This window comes from Cyprinus carpio, chromosome B6 (assembly GCF_018340385.1).
Source record: "Cyprinus carpio isolate SPL01 chromosome B6, ASM1834038v1, whole genome shotgun sequence".
Classification (NCBI taxonomy): Eukaryota; Metazoa; Chordata; class Actinopteri; order Cypriniformes; family Cyprinidae; genus Cyprinus; species Cyprinus carpio.
Window position 1 is genome coordinate 11,949,786 of NC_056602.1, and position 13,105 is coordinate 11,962,890.

Consider the following 13,105-nt stretch of genomic DNA (forward strand, 5'->3'; position numbering starts at 1 on the left):
AATTAAAAGAAAAATAAATTCTTTATATTATAATAGGCTGTAACATTGTTACACTTTACTGTAGGCTATCTCTGTTTATGTATGTATTATTTTGTTTTTATTGTGATATTTTTATGTTTGTATTTTTTTGTAGTCAAGGGGATGTATGTAATTTTTTCTTTGTTTTATAATATTTTTTTGTTATAAGAACTACTCTCTTTTACAGATAAAGATACAGAAAACAGCTGTGTGATAGGATACTAAATTATTTAGTGTTAAGTTATTCATTTTTTTGATATTATGTTATTCTTATTTGTGCTTTTGTTGTGCCATGCTTATTAATGATTAATATCCCAAAAACATCAGTGATAAGCTACTCCATTCTCCTGGTACTGTAAAGAAATCGTAAAAATAAGTCAATCAGAGACTGTTTCAAGGGTTTGCTACTGAGGCCATTTAAGTAAACACACATTATTGGAAACATTTTGAAACAGTTCCTTAAGTAATGAAGCGCTCATTTACTGATATCACATGACCTTTGGCGGTTTGAATGTGTAGCTACTCATGAACACTGGAGTCGATTTTACTTTTATACTCATTATATATAATAAAATGAGCAAATATCATTACTTTTTTTACTCATTATATATTTTATACTTTTTATCTCATAAATGGGTTCCATAGTGTCGTCCATAGGACCGTGTGTTTCTTTCAAGGAAGAATATAATCACAATGTTTAAGACCCATAGCAGGTTAAATCATAGACTATAATTTTAACTCACCATAAACAGCAAAGACTGAAACTCTTGCTCACATTGTTGGTCTGTAGTTTATAGAGTCCAGCATGTTTTTTGTGATGTTTGTGATGGCAGAGATCCAGTTTGATGATCCACCTTCAGTCTGTCTCTGAATCTCCCATCAGCATCGTCATCATAATTATAGTAACACGGTCGGCAATTACATTGATTTTAACTATTAAAGTGTTTTTAGTTCCAAACCGTGCCACAAAATCAGATGATCATCCATTATTTCAGTAACTTTAATGTTTAGAGTGACTGACTCTCCCTCCGTCACCGACACTTTTGTCCACTTCATCTGTTTCCACCATAGACATAACCTAACAAAACAGATTCACAAATTTAGGGTGTGTTCACCACTTGTAGTTCGGTTTCACTTGTTTTTTTTTGTTTGTTTGTTTTAGTCCTGGTTTAGAGTTCATGTTGGTATTATAAACACCAAACCTAAAAAAAAAAAAAAAAAGTGCTGTATGATGTACATAGGCTAACCTATATTTTTGTGATGGAACTTACCAAAAATACAAAACTTGCTATGTGCTGTGTGCTAGGCTATATGCACTCATACTAGTATTCGGATGTATGTGACTATATACAATGGTATTTTTCTCAGCTGGGATCTCACAAACAGCTTAAAAAATGTGGAGTCAAAACAGCAGCAGGAATTCTTCCGTTACACACAGATGAAGAACAAAGATCACACTATTTTTGGTAGATTTGCAAATTTTGGTCTAGTTTTTAATAGTTCACCAAAAACCACACCATGAACCAATTAACATTAATCAATGTAAACAAGCAGTTCAAAACAATATTGTTATAACAAAATCAGGACTTTACAAAAAAAATATTTTAAAATAAAAAGTAAAGCGCACGAAGTGTTGTCTTTAAAATTAATATGATTATAACTTACCAACCAGGATGCCACAAGCAGAACAAAACAAACATGTGAACCATTTTTCAGATTACAGCATTTTAAATATGTGAACACTTCTGTGACAGACAGCTTGTGGACAACACAGGACAGTGTTAAAATGCGATGGATAGTGTTGCTCGTGATTCCTCAACCAATAATTTTTGACCACCACCCATCCATTACACATGTACATGCTCTTCTTGCATGACCTGGGTGTAATTCTTCCATCTAAGTCTCACACTCTCATAGTAGCAGACCCGATGTTTGCATAACACTATCACTATCACTTTTTTTTTTTGTAGAATGCAGAAGCTGTTTGTCCAGCAAACAGATCAAACCACAATTATGTAAAGATGTAAGTAAGAGTTTCACTTTGACTCACAAGCTGAGCTGCACAAGCGTCACATGCATTCAGGTGAATAACATTCATGTACGGTCTGTGGTTCTTCTGTGCTTTGTTATATTATACATTTTTGTATAACTAAAGATTCCTTCAAATGCTTTAAATTTACTTTGAAATGTGCTGCTCATTTATTTATCAAACAGTTGTATGAACTGTAATGCAGCATGCAGCTTCACTGAGAAAAGAGAAAGCATGTTCACAACAGATGTGAAAACAAGCCTGTGAAAACAAACTAGACCTCACACAACACACTCAAACCTGCTCAATACCCCACTGCAGTGAAAACCAAATTCTGTTTAAACAGAACCATAATAAAACCATAGCAGCGTAGCACAGAGAATGCACAGAGAATGAACAGAGATGAAACATATTCAGTGCATGCAATAGCTGTGTTGAGTGAAACTTCTGTGGTCTGCCTTATTTTCAAGAAACGTTAAAACCTGAAGAGTAGAAAACCTGTGTATTATTGGATGCCAGAATCACATGTCAGTTGTTTTGTTGGGTAAGAGTGTCTTTTATTTCCTCTCCTGTTGATACAAACCTCACAATCTGACTTCCTTTTCATGAAAACAGCTTTACAGACATATTTCCCACCGGCTGAGCATTATGAATGAAGTTATGTGTTTATCTCATAATAAATACATTAATACTTCCTGTTCTGGTGTGTGTATACACACATAAAGAGACGCTGCCTCAAAAACAAGTAATAATAAAAGATGCTGCAGTGCAAATTACAATCATTTAATTTTGCCTGTCTGTCACTTTATAGCGAGTCTCAATAAGTGCTATATATTGTGATGACAGCTAGTTGGTCACTGATGGAGAGGATCCACATGCACGCTGGATTAATAACACACTTCAGAGATTTTTCATTATAATATTATAATGTTGCAGTGCTTAGTTAGCTTAGTGCATAGTGTCATGCTTTGTTTTTTTTTATATTGCCGGTAATGTGCTGGATCTGCATTTGTATTTTCCAGATAAAAGACAGTCTGAAATTCAAGCAGGTATGTTACTGTGGGATCTCATTTGGACTTGGGTATCTTGTCATAGATCACATTACGGACAGATTGAGTCAGCCACACATAAGCTACTCTGTTTGTTCCTCCCTTTTGGTTTGAAATAAAACTTCTGATACAAACGTAAATGTAGCTTTATCCCAAAAAAACAGAAAACAGTGCAGTTACCATTTACAAAAAAAAAAAAAAAAAACCATTTACAAAAAATGGATGTAAAAAAGGACATATTAAACAATTTTTATCCGTTTGGCCACCAGATGGCCCCGAGTTTCCAATCAAGTTTAGAGGAAAGCATTTGCCAGCAAAAATTCCTTTCACCATCACTAAACAGTTAAACCACACATATTTCCATCTTTATTCTTAAAACTCCAATATATGCAAGAATATTTATATCTATATGATCTGTTTTATTTTCAGAGCAGTGACGACCAATCGGATCACAGCTTCAGCAGTATCACAACAATGGATGTGGGACTCCTGGAATGAATGAATGAATGAATGAATGGACATCATTTTGATTTTTCAATAAGATGACTTTAGTCTCTGGATGAACCAAAACTGTAAAAAGGTTATCTGCAAAATCAAGATTCTTATTTTGACACTAGATGGCGCTCAGACAAAATGACATTCAAAGTTTAAAAAAAGTGACTGTCTTTGCAAAATGTGTTGCTGTTGCATTTTGCTTTTTTTGTTGGCAGCACTGTTATACGACTGAAAAATATATTTTTTTGTTAGCAGTGTTAATCAATACCAACCATCAGACATCTGCATGATATAACAATCACAGCAGTGAACAATACATTGCATTTATTTCTAAAATGACTTTTGGACACTGACATGCAAAAACAGGTTATGAACTGTTTTGGGTTTGATATCAAGAACATCTGTAGTTTTCAGAAATAACTACCTGACTTTGAGTATAAGCTCTTTATAATGGAGAATAAAACATGCATACAGTATATTTGTGTAGGTCAGTATATACAGTATCAAAACTCTACTTCATCATTGCAAAAATGTAGACTATCTCCTGGTTCAAATCTGCAAAATATGACTGTTCTAGATATTATGAATGTTGTATTAATTTATTTTATACTTTTATGTAATGCTTTTTTGTAAAGATTGTTTTTGTAAATAAGTGCTATAGTAATAAATCTGACTTTACTTGAATTGACTGATATTTTATCACATACTGTTTTATCTGAGAGAATCATGTATCTGTTAGATTCAGTATTTCATGGTAAAGTGGTTAGTTAATGCTAAAGTCAGACTGTGAGTTTCATGTGAAATGGAAATGGAAAAAGGCATTTAACCACACGCTAATGACGCCTTAGCAGTGTCTGTGTTAAATGTCAACCGCAAACATTCAGCAATGTTTAAGCACAACTGTTTCCAGCCAAATCTACACAGATGTAATTCAGATGCAAAAATGTTCCTTGTTTTAGGGATTTGTTAAAAAACTAACTAATAATAATTATATTTATTATTATTATTATTTAAGAGGCTTACAGAGTCCAAACAAAACGAAATGTTTGTATTTCACAAAATTAAAAATCATTTGTTAAATGTTTTTTTTGTATCTTTAAGAAGAATTTCATTAATCCACCACTGAATTACACTTTCACTCCCAAAAACCTCAATCTCAAGTTTTCAAGGGCTGCAAGATGAAACGATAGACTCCCGATGGTAATCACAGGACTTCCTGTGAAAGTCACAAAGCGGGTCTGATTACGTGTTTGATTATCTTCTCTTGGCGATAGGTGCATATTCCACATGATTACATCCTCTGTTAAACATCCTGTAAAAAAAATAAAAAAAAAAAAAAAATGAATTCAGTCATTATGTTCTGTGGACATCATGATGTTTTTTTCCAAAAGCATTTTTAAGAATCACAAAAGCAATGTACAGTATCTGAAAACTGAAGATTTGGACTGATGACATCACTGAACAGGAAATACTTTCTTCTCAGTGGTTCAATTTTGAGCACTGGAAGCATGAACCTAAAGGACATGTTTTTGTATCTGTTATCCTTTAGTTACATGGTAACGAGGAGCAGTGACATAAGTCACTGTTTCTGTGCACTGGAATATTTGATCCTATGACGTTCTACTTCTCTAATATGGAACTGCTTCATGCTTTGGCTCTATCACACAGATGGACACACTGTGAAAAATGACGACAGATACACAACATCAATATTACCGCCGGTTTCTGTGCTTCTCTTTTGTAGAATTTTTTGGCTCAATGTAAGTGATCTCGTCTTCCCTGAGTCTCTCGCTGTTGTTCAAACGATAACAATAATGGAATTAAAACATAGTATTTCTGTGTTTTAAAAGGAGCCTCAAGGAGACACTCACAGAATAGTGTCTGCACAGTGTTGACTATACAATATTTACCATAATTGCAACTGAAAGCACTATACTAAGTTTTTTTGGGCCTCATTTATCTGAGTTTATGGTGCCTCAGTTTTTTTTGAGTGAGAAAAAAAAAACAAAAATATTTTTGTTAGTTGTGGATACGTTTTTGGCAGTTTTCACTCAAAATCTGAATGTCCATAAGTTTGCAGTTTAATAAGGCCTATGATCAATCATTTTTCCAAAAAGAAACAGAAAACAGAAAACCTGGTGTTAATTAAAAGGAAAAACAAATCCATGTTTGCTATTAATATAGCATAACAAGAAAATGCACAAGCTGTTTTTTGAGGGCAGGTCATTTTTTTTCCAGACTGGGAACACCAGAAAGTGTAAAAAGCCTGGGGAAAATATCTCAAAAAGTCCAAAAAAGGTTTTTTCAAATTCTTTAAAAAGGAAGGTTATTTACTGTGTGAGCAAAGTCAGTAAGTTTTAGTCTAATGTGATAACATGAATTAGCAATTTAAAGAAAAACAATATCTCCTGGGTCCCAATATGACCGGAGCACCAATACAAGGGCTAATTATTATAACCATTTATTACTTTTAACAAATGTAGATAGTCCATTAATACATTTAACACCCTTACATTCTTTGTCTGTTTTTCTACATCTTCCTGCAAATACAACCTATCACGACTGCAGCAACAATCAGCACGAGAATCCAGCAGCAGCGATCATAGATGTTGAGTCTGGAACTATAACAGATAGACCTCATTATTGTTATCTATTGATAAAGTGGAACAAAGTAATATTTTTTTTTCCCGCTTTAATTTAAAAAAATTTTTAGATTATTCCAATCTCTACTATGTCACTTCGCTTGGAGAAGGAACCAGGAGAGTACTGAAGTAAAAAAATTTAGTTAAATTCACAAGGAGAAACAACAGATACATGACATATGAAAAGCGGACATTGAACTAAGAACAGAGGAAACCATTTAAAGACAGACACAGATAGGACAAAGCTGGAAACAAATTAACTAAATGGGGAACACCTGGAACTAATAGAACTGAAAATAGGAATCAGGAACATGACCAAATAAGGAAAACAGGAACTAGGACCGGGGTAAAAACAAGGAAACTCAAGTCCACAACACTGACATACATGTGGCTTACAGTAAAAATCAAAAATTGGGACTTTAATTTCTTCATTTCAGGCTTAAACACCTGTACGTATGCATATATAAATATGTACAGTACATACAATCTATCCAACTGACCAGAGATGTTATGTTGTAGATGTAAAAAAAAAAAGTAAAGAAACATAGCTCAACAATTGTCAAAAATGTTATATACGGCATAAAATGCTTGAGCCAGTCTTGAAGATGTGCTGAAACAGTGGCCATATTTAAATCTAGACTCAAAACACATCTGTTTAGATGTGCATTTACTGAGTACGTCCGAATGATTGCACTGTTTTTTTTTGTATCCTCGTTTTTGTTGTTGTTATCTATTATTATTATTATTAAATGCTTTAATTCATTTAAATCAATTTTTAAAATCATTTCAAATTGTATTATTTGCTTTTGTTGCTTTTTTATAATTATTGATTTAATTTATGTAAAACACTTTAAATTACCATTGTGTAATGACTGTGGCTATATAAATACATTTCCCTTGCTTTTTATCATTGTACCCAGCTACAGTCATTTAAATCAACTAAACAAATTTTAATCAAATCTATTCTAACACCTCAGCTCTGCTGTACCTGAACATGTGTGACAGAGTTGAGTGATGTTTCGATGTGTGGGTCTGGTTGCTGATGTGATTGTTGATCACACAGCTGTAGCTGGTTTTGTTATCCTGATATTCCACCTCCAGAGGTAGAGAGAGAGTCTGATGCTGAGATCAGACACACTGATGCTGGACAATAAACTTTTCTTTGTACCAGGATAGAGTCCACATGACCCACATTCCACCACTGAAACACAACAATGAACAATTCTGCTGTGATGATGATTGATGATGATGAAGCAACAGTCTCTTGGTAATATTTAGGGACAGACAGGCGAGTCCCTGAGAAAGATATTAGAAACAAACACATAATCACTATGTGTTGAGTGAGAGTTTGTGAGGTCCATTTCAGTGAAAACTACAATATTTTAGGATGCATTTTCTTTTAAAACTATTGCAAATAAAAAGACAAAATATTTATCTCACCATAGACAGTCAGATTAAAAACTTTTTGCTAACATTTCTGATAATCTGTAGGTTGATAGAGTCCAGTGTGTTCAGTTCTGGTGTTTGTGATGATCAGAGGATCCAGTTTGATGATCCCAGCTTCAGTCTGTCTCTGGAATCTCCCCATCAGTAACATTATCATATACAGTCATGCTGTCTGCCATTACATCGATTTCAGCTATTAAAGTGTTTTCAGATCCAAACCTCCACTGAATCAGATCATCATCCATCATTTCAGTTAAAACAGATGGTGTAGAGTGACTGACTCTCCCTCCAGCACTGGACACTGACTCCTCTGCATAAACACCCAATGTACCTGAAGAGTTTGATCAAGATGAAAAGGTAAACAATTTTATCGTCTTAACTGCTCTGTATTCAAAAGTGAAATGAAGACAAATAATAAATGAAGGAGAAATAGATAGACATGGGTTGGGAGAGAAAATCATCATTATATATATAGATTTTAAATTTATGCATTAGCCGACGCTTTTATCCAAAGCAACTTACAGTGCATTTCAAGCTAACAGTTTTTTACCTAACATGGTGTTCCCCTGGGAATCGAACCCAACAACCTTGCGCTGCGCTAACACAAATCTCTACACTTCGCCACAGGAAACACGAAGTGAAAAAAATAAAATTATTAAAACTGAAACTTGCCAGATACGACACCATTCACCTGACCACACACTAGGTTTTCACTACAATTACAGTATACAATACATAGCATATATATATATAGAGTCTTAAAACAAATCAACAATAAACCATTTGTTAAGAAAATAAATAAATAGATTTCATGGGATATTCACATGAAACTATTTTATGGATTTGGTGAGCTCATGTGAACAGGCTGACTGAAAGTTGTCCTTAATTTGATCTCCTGTGATCCAATAGATTGTACAATAGTTTCCTGTTCAATTTCAGAATGTATTTACTCCGATATAATGAATGCAAATCAATCTTATTACCCTATATAAAAATCAAAGCATGAACTAAATCAGCAAAAACATTAAATTAAAAAAAAAACACATACATTTGTAACTTACCATCCAAATGCAACAAAAACACCAAGCAGACAAAAACGAAAACATGAACCATTTTCTCTGAGCACTCTTATTATTATAATGAAACTCTATGAAGCTGCTCAGACTTGACAGAAGTGTGATGTAAGTGTGCGTGTGTGGATCCTCCCCCAACAGGATTCGACCACCCTTCACTGACCACACACTAGGGTTTCACTTAAATTACAGTTAATATAGCATTTATTCAGATTCATTATATAGTGGCAGAAAACAATCTCTACAGGCAGGATGTTAATGATTATTGAGTTGTTATTTCAATCCTTTTATGTGTGTGTTTTTTTTTTTTTTGTGGAATGTCTCTGTGTGTAAGTTATATATTATATAGTAAGAAAACTGGTTGCCTGTAACTCTAATAGGACTGTTTCTCATGCATCAGTAAAGGTGTGTTTTTTTTTTTTTTTTTTGAAAAAGGCAAGAAATCGTAAATCGTAAGGTTCATATTAAAAAACGGAAATGAAAACAATCTTTACCACATAGCCTACTACGGACCCACACGCCTAGACTCGGATCCAGTAATACACAGCGGGAAAGGAAGTGGATGTTTTTTTTTACAAACTAATTACTGACTCATGAATTAGCTTGCATTAATTGGTTGGGTACGGGTAGGTTTTCTTTCCATCTGTTTGGTATGAATGGGTTTCGATAGGAAGAAGAAAGAAAGAAAGAAAGAAGAAAGAGAAAGAAAGAAACGGAAAAGAAAGAAACAGAAAGGTAAAGAAAGAAAGAAAAAAGAAAGAAAGAATATAATAAATATAAGGTGGTTTAAAAAAAATTTAAAAAAATGTTCTTCACCTTCAAGGCTATTTTTGTTTTCAGTTTAAAAACGAAACGAAAGTAAACTTTTCCATAGATTTACGTGATCTTCTGGAGAAACGAGCCTCGAAACGAAAATGAAATTGCGCTACATTATCTATGGATTTAGCCTCTGTTTCATACGTAAACATCACTAATAAATTGATCTACAGGTTTAGGCTGGCACTGTTCTCCCTAAATAACCAGCTGATAAATAAGTGGTCAAACGTTAAAAGCAGCAAACAGTTGCACAAGCTAAAACCGGCATACGAGCAGGTGTAAGATATTTTTTCAGCAGGGATAACAAAATTGCATTGTAGCTAGATATTTTACTTGCTTATTGTTATATTGTTAGTTGCCTAATAGAAAACAAATATAATCAATACACGATACACACTCTCCTCCCCTCCCCTCCCTCCCCTCTCACATATCTACAATAATAGCCACAGCTAAGTTACTATCGCTTTCTTTATACTGCAACGGCGGAACCAGCATGTGATAGCGTCCCATGTATTTATTTTCTCTTTTCGTGTTATTACCGATTTAACTGATTAATCAGGTGAACAGAAGCTACAATCATGGGAGGCTACCTTGTGCTCACTTTGTTTGTTTTTCTTGTTGATGGTAAGTCATTTGACTTTAATAGTTTGAATATTTGCACTGACAATGCATATGCAATACAACTGTTGCATTCATGTAAAATCTCTGCATGAATCGAAAATTGCATTGTGATATTTGCTTTGGATAAATGTCTCTGGCAATCTCTCTCTCCCTCTCTACACTGTATATAGGCTAGTAGAAAATCTAAATTTAAATAAACTTAAGCGAGGGTAGCGTATCCGAGCGGTCTAAAGGAGAAGAACCCGACTGCAGCCTGCAGATCGAGGCGGGGCTGCACGTGTGGGCCCCGCCCCATACTCTGATTGGTTTCGATCATCTTTCATAGACATACATGATAGGAAATGTGTGTGTAGTTTGTGTAGGATGGAGTATGTTTGTTTAAAAAGCTAAAAACGCTGTGCAGTTTTACAAAGCCTTCATTATATTGCACAGTTTGTTTATTGTTACTTGACTCACTGTCTGATTAATTGAATCACGAGATGTTAGCTGCTGCAAGTTTAATCTTATGGGACCAGACGGAATTCACAAATGAATCACTGGGACATTCTAAAGCGCTTAATGTGAAAGTACGTGGCTTTATGCATTAAAACTGTGTTTTTAAAAAGACCAAACTTAGTAAACAAATTATTATTAAAGCATTCTACTCACAGACAAGCAGATATGAGCCTAGAAATACGAACGCACGCGTTTAATTAGGCGTTTAAGCAGTGTTTCCTCCCATAACCTGCTTGTCTGTAAATTGGCAATGCTTTATTAAAAATGTTTGTGCGTTTTTGGAGAGACCCAGACAGCAAGCAGTTTTCGGCCCAGATCCGGCCCACATCTGGCCCACATGTATTTCACACGGGCCAGATGTGGGCCGGATCTGTGCTGAAACTGCTTGCTGTCTGTCTATTCATTTTACTGTCTATGAGCGGGATGTTGCTGCTCGGTTCGTATTCGAATTCTGAGTATGGGTCACCATACTGGCTGTATGTCATGTCACTCTTTCACTGTCACTTTCAACTTAACTCACCGATTAAGTTTACACTCTACACATAAGTGTCAAACAGAAAACGAAAGTTAGTTTTGCTTTGATATTCAAAGAAATGATACCAGCCTCTAGCCTCTGTTTCACGTCACCACTTCACTAATATGATCTTCACTGGTTTTAGGCTCGAGTAGCTGGTCACCCTGACTAAACAGATGATAAAGTGTTCAAGTAGTAAATGTATTAAATGTTTATCTGCTTACACATCTTACCTCACATTTTTTTCACCATTAAAAATGTAGAACAGTAAATCCCATCTTCTGTGATTGTATTCGCCTAAATCATCTTTTGCAATTTAAACAACAAACAGAACAAAATTAAGAAGGTCAAAAATATTGTTTGTCATTGGTCTCCAGGTGTGGTTGCTGACACATCTGGATTGAACTTGCTGTCAGTGATGGAGGGACACAATGTCACTCTAAGCACAGGTGTTACCAAACAACAGCGATGTTACCAAGCAAGGTATTTCAACGATACTCTGATAGCTTGCCTCAATGGAGATCCCAGTAAGAGTTGTCTGTATTATGGTGAAGGTGAGATATTCAGAGACAGACTGGATGTGGACTATGAGACTGGATCTCTGATCATCACAGACATCACAACTCAACACACTGGACGTTATGAAGCCAATTTCATCCAAAGCAAGAGCTCAGGAACCAGCCACAGCTTGAACCGAAACAGCAAGTGTGACGGCACAAAAATCATCAAGAAAACGAGCAACATTGGCGACAGCGTAAAAACATTCAGTGTTTCTGTCACTGGTGAGTATAATTCAGTGGTTATTCAGTTATTCAGGGATCCATTCAATCACATGCTGCATTTTACAAACAATTACTGTTAAACTCAGCAATTCTTTGAATGTGGACATTTAGATGGTATTAGAAATATTATAATTTGGTCCTCTAAGACGCTTTATCAGAAATAAAATTAGAATTGATCACTTTGACTAGCGATGTTCCTTATTCCACAATACAGCCGATATTAGAAACAGGACGCTGTAGGTGGTTTGTTCCCGTTTGGGAAGGTTTTCCTGCAGCTACAAATAAATAGAAATGGCTTTAAAAAATTAATGAATTAAAAAGTAATACTAAATAAAAATAATTGTGTTTTTTATGTGTTTATTCATTATCATTCCCTTGTGTTTTTCAGCCTCTCTCTCTGGTACTGACAAACCCAACATAGTATCATACAATGGGGACAAGGAACAAGAGCGTGAAAGCAGTATGTTTCCTCCTCCCTTCCTTCTTTCTTTATTACAGTGTTCATTTATTTTTAACTGACTGTAAACTAAAAATATGTTTTTTAAATGTATAAATCAAAAGATTTAGCAATATATATATATATATATATATATATATATATATATATATATATATATATATATATATAAAGGTATTTCATAAGCAATAATCTCAAAAATTTTAACAGAGGAACTAGTCTTTCAGATCTCTATAGGCTCTTTAAAAGAGTCCATAAAGAGAATATATCCAATGAATACTGTACAAACAGATTGTCAGATTCACTCACACTAATGTCTCTGTTCTAAATTCAGGTCTGTCTTCAGGTCTTATAGCTGGAATATTTGTTGGGTGTGTTGCTGGTGGCTACAGCTGCTGTTCTTGTGTGATTTGCTATCATCGCAGGACATCTAACAAGGGCAAGTATCACCTACAGATAAATCAAAAGATTTTTGACAGGAAAACATCATCTTTTTTAAGTAAAATTAGTGTTTTAATTGTCTGTGCAATTTTCTTAACAGAAGACATTGAGAAAAACAAGTTTGAGCAGCTGTTGAATGTCCCAGTATGAGGTAAGATACTTTTCTTAACAGAAGACATTGAGAAAAACAAGTTTGAGCAGCTGTTGAAAAATGAGGGCACTGAGAA

General features: G+C 34.5%; 1 long non-coding RNA gene across 1 annotated transcript; it reads left to right on the forward strand.

Annotated features, from left to right (window-relative positions):
* Positions 1-11,686: 11,686 nt before the first annotated feature.
* On the forward strand, positions 11,687-12,876 carry LOC122137661. The gene is made up of 3 exons (XR_006155005.1): positions 11,687-11,980; positions 12,369-12,440; positions 12,772-12,876. It is a non-coding gene; the product is annotated as an uncharacterized LOC122137661 (long non-coding RNA).
* Positions 12,877-13,105: the final 229 nt, after the last annotated feature.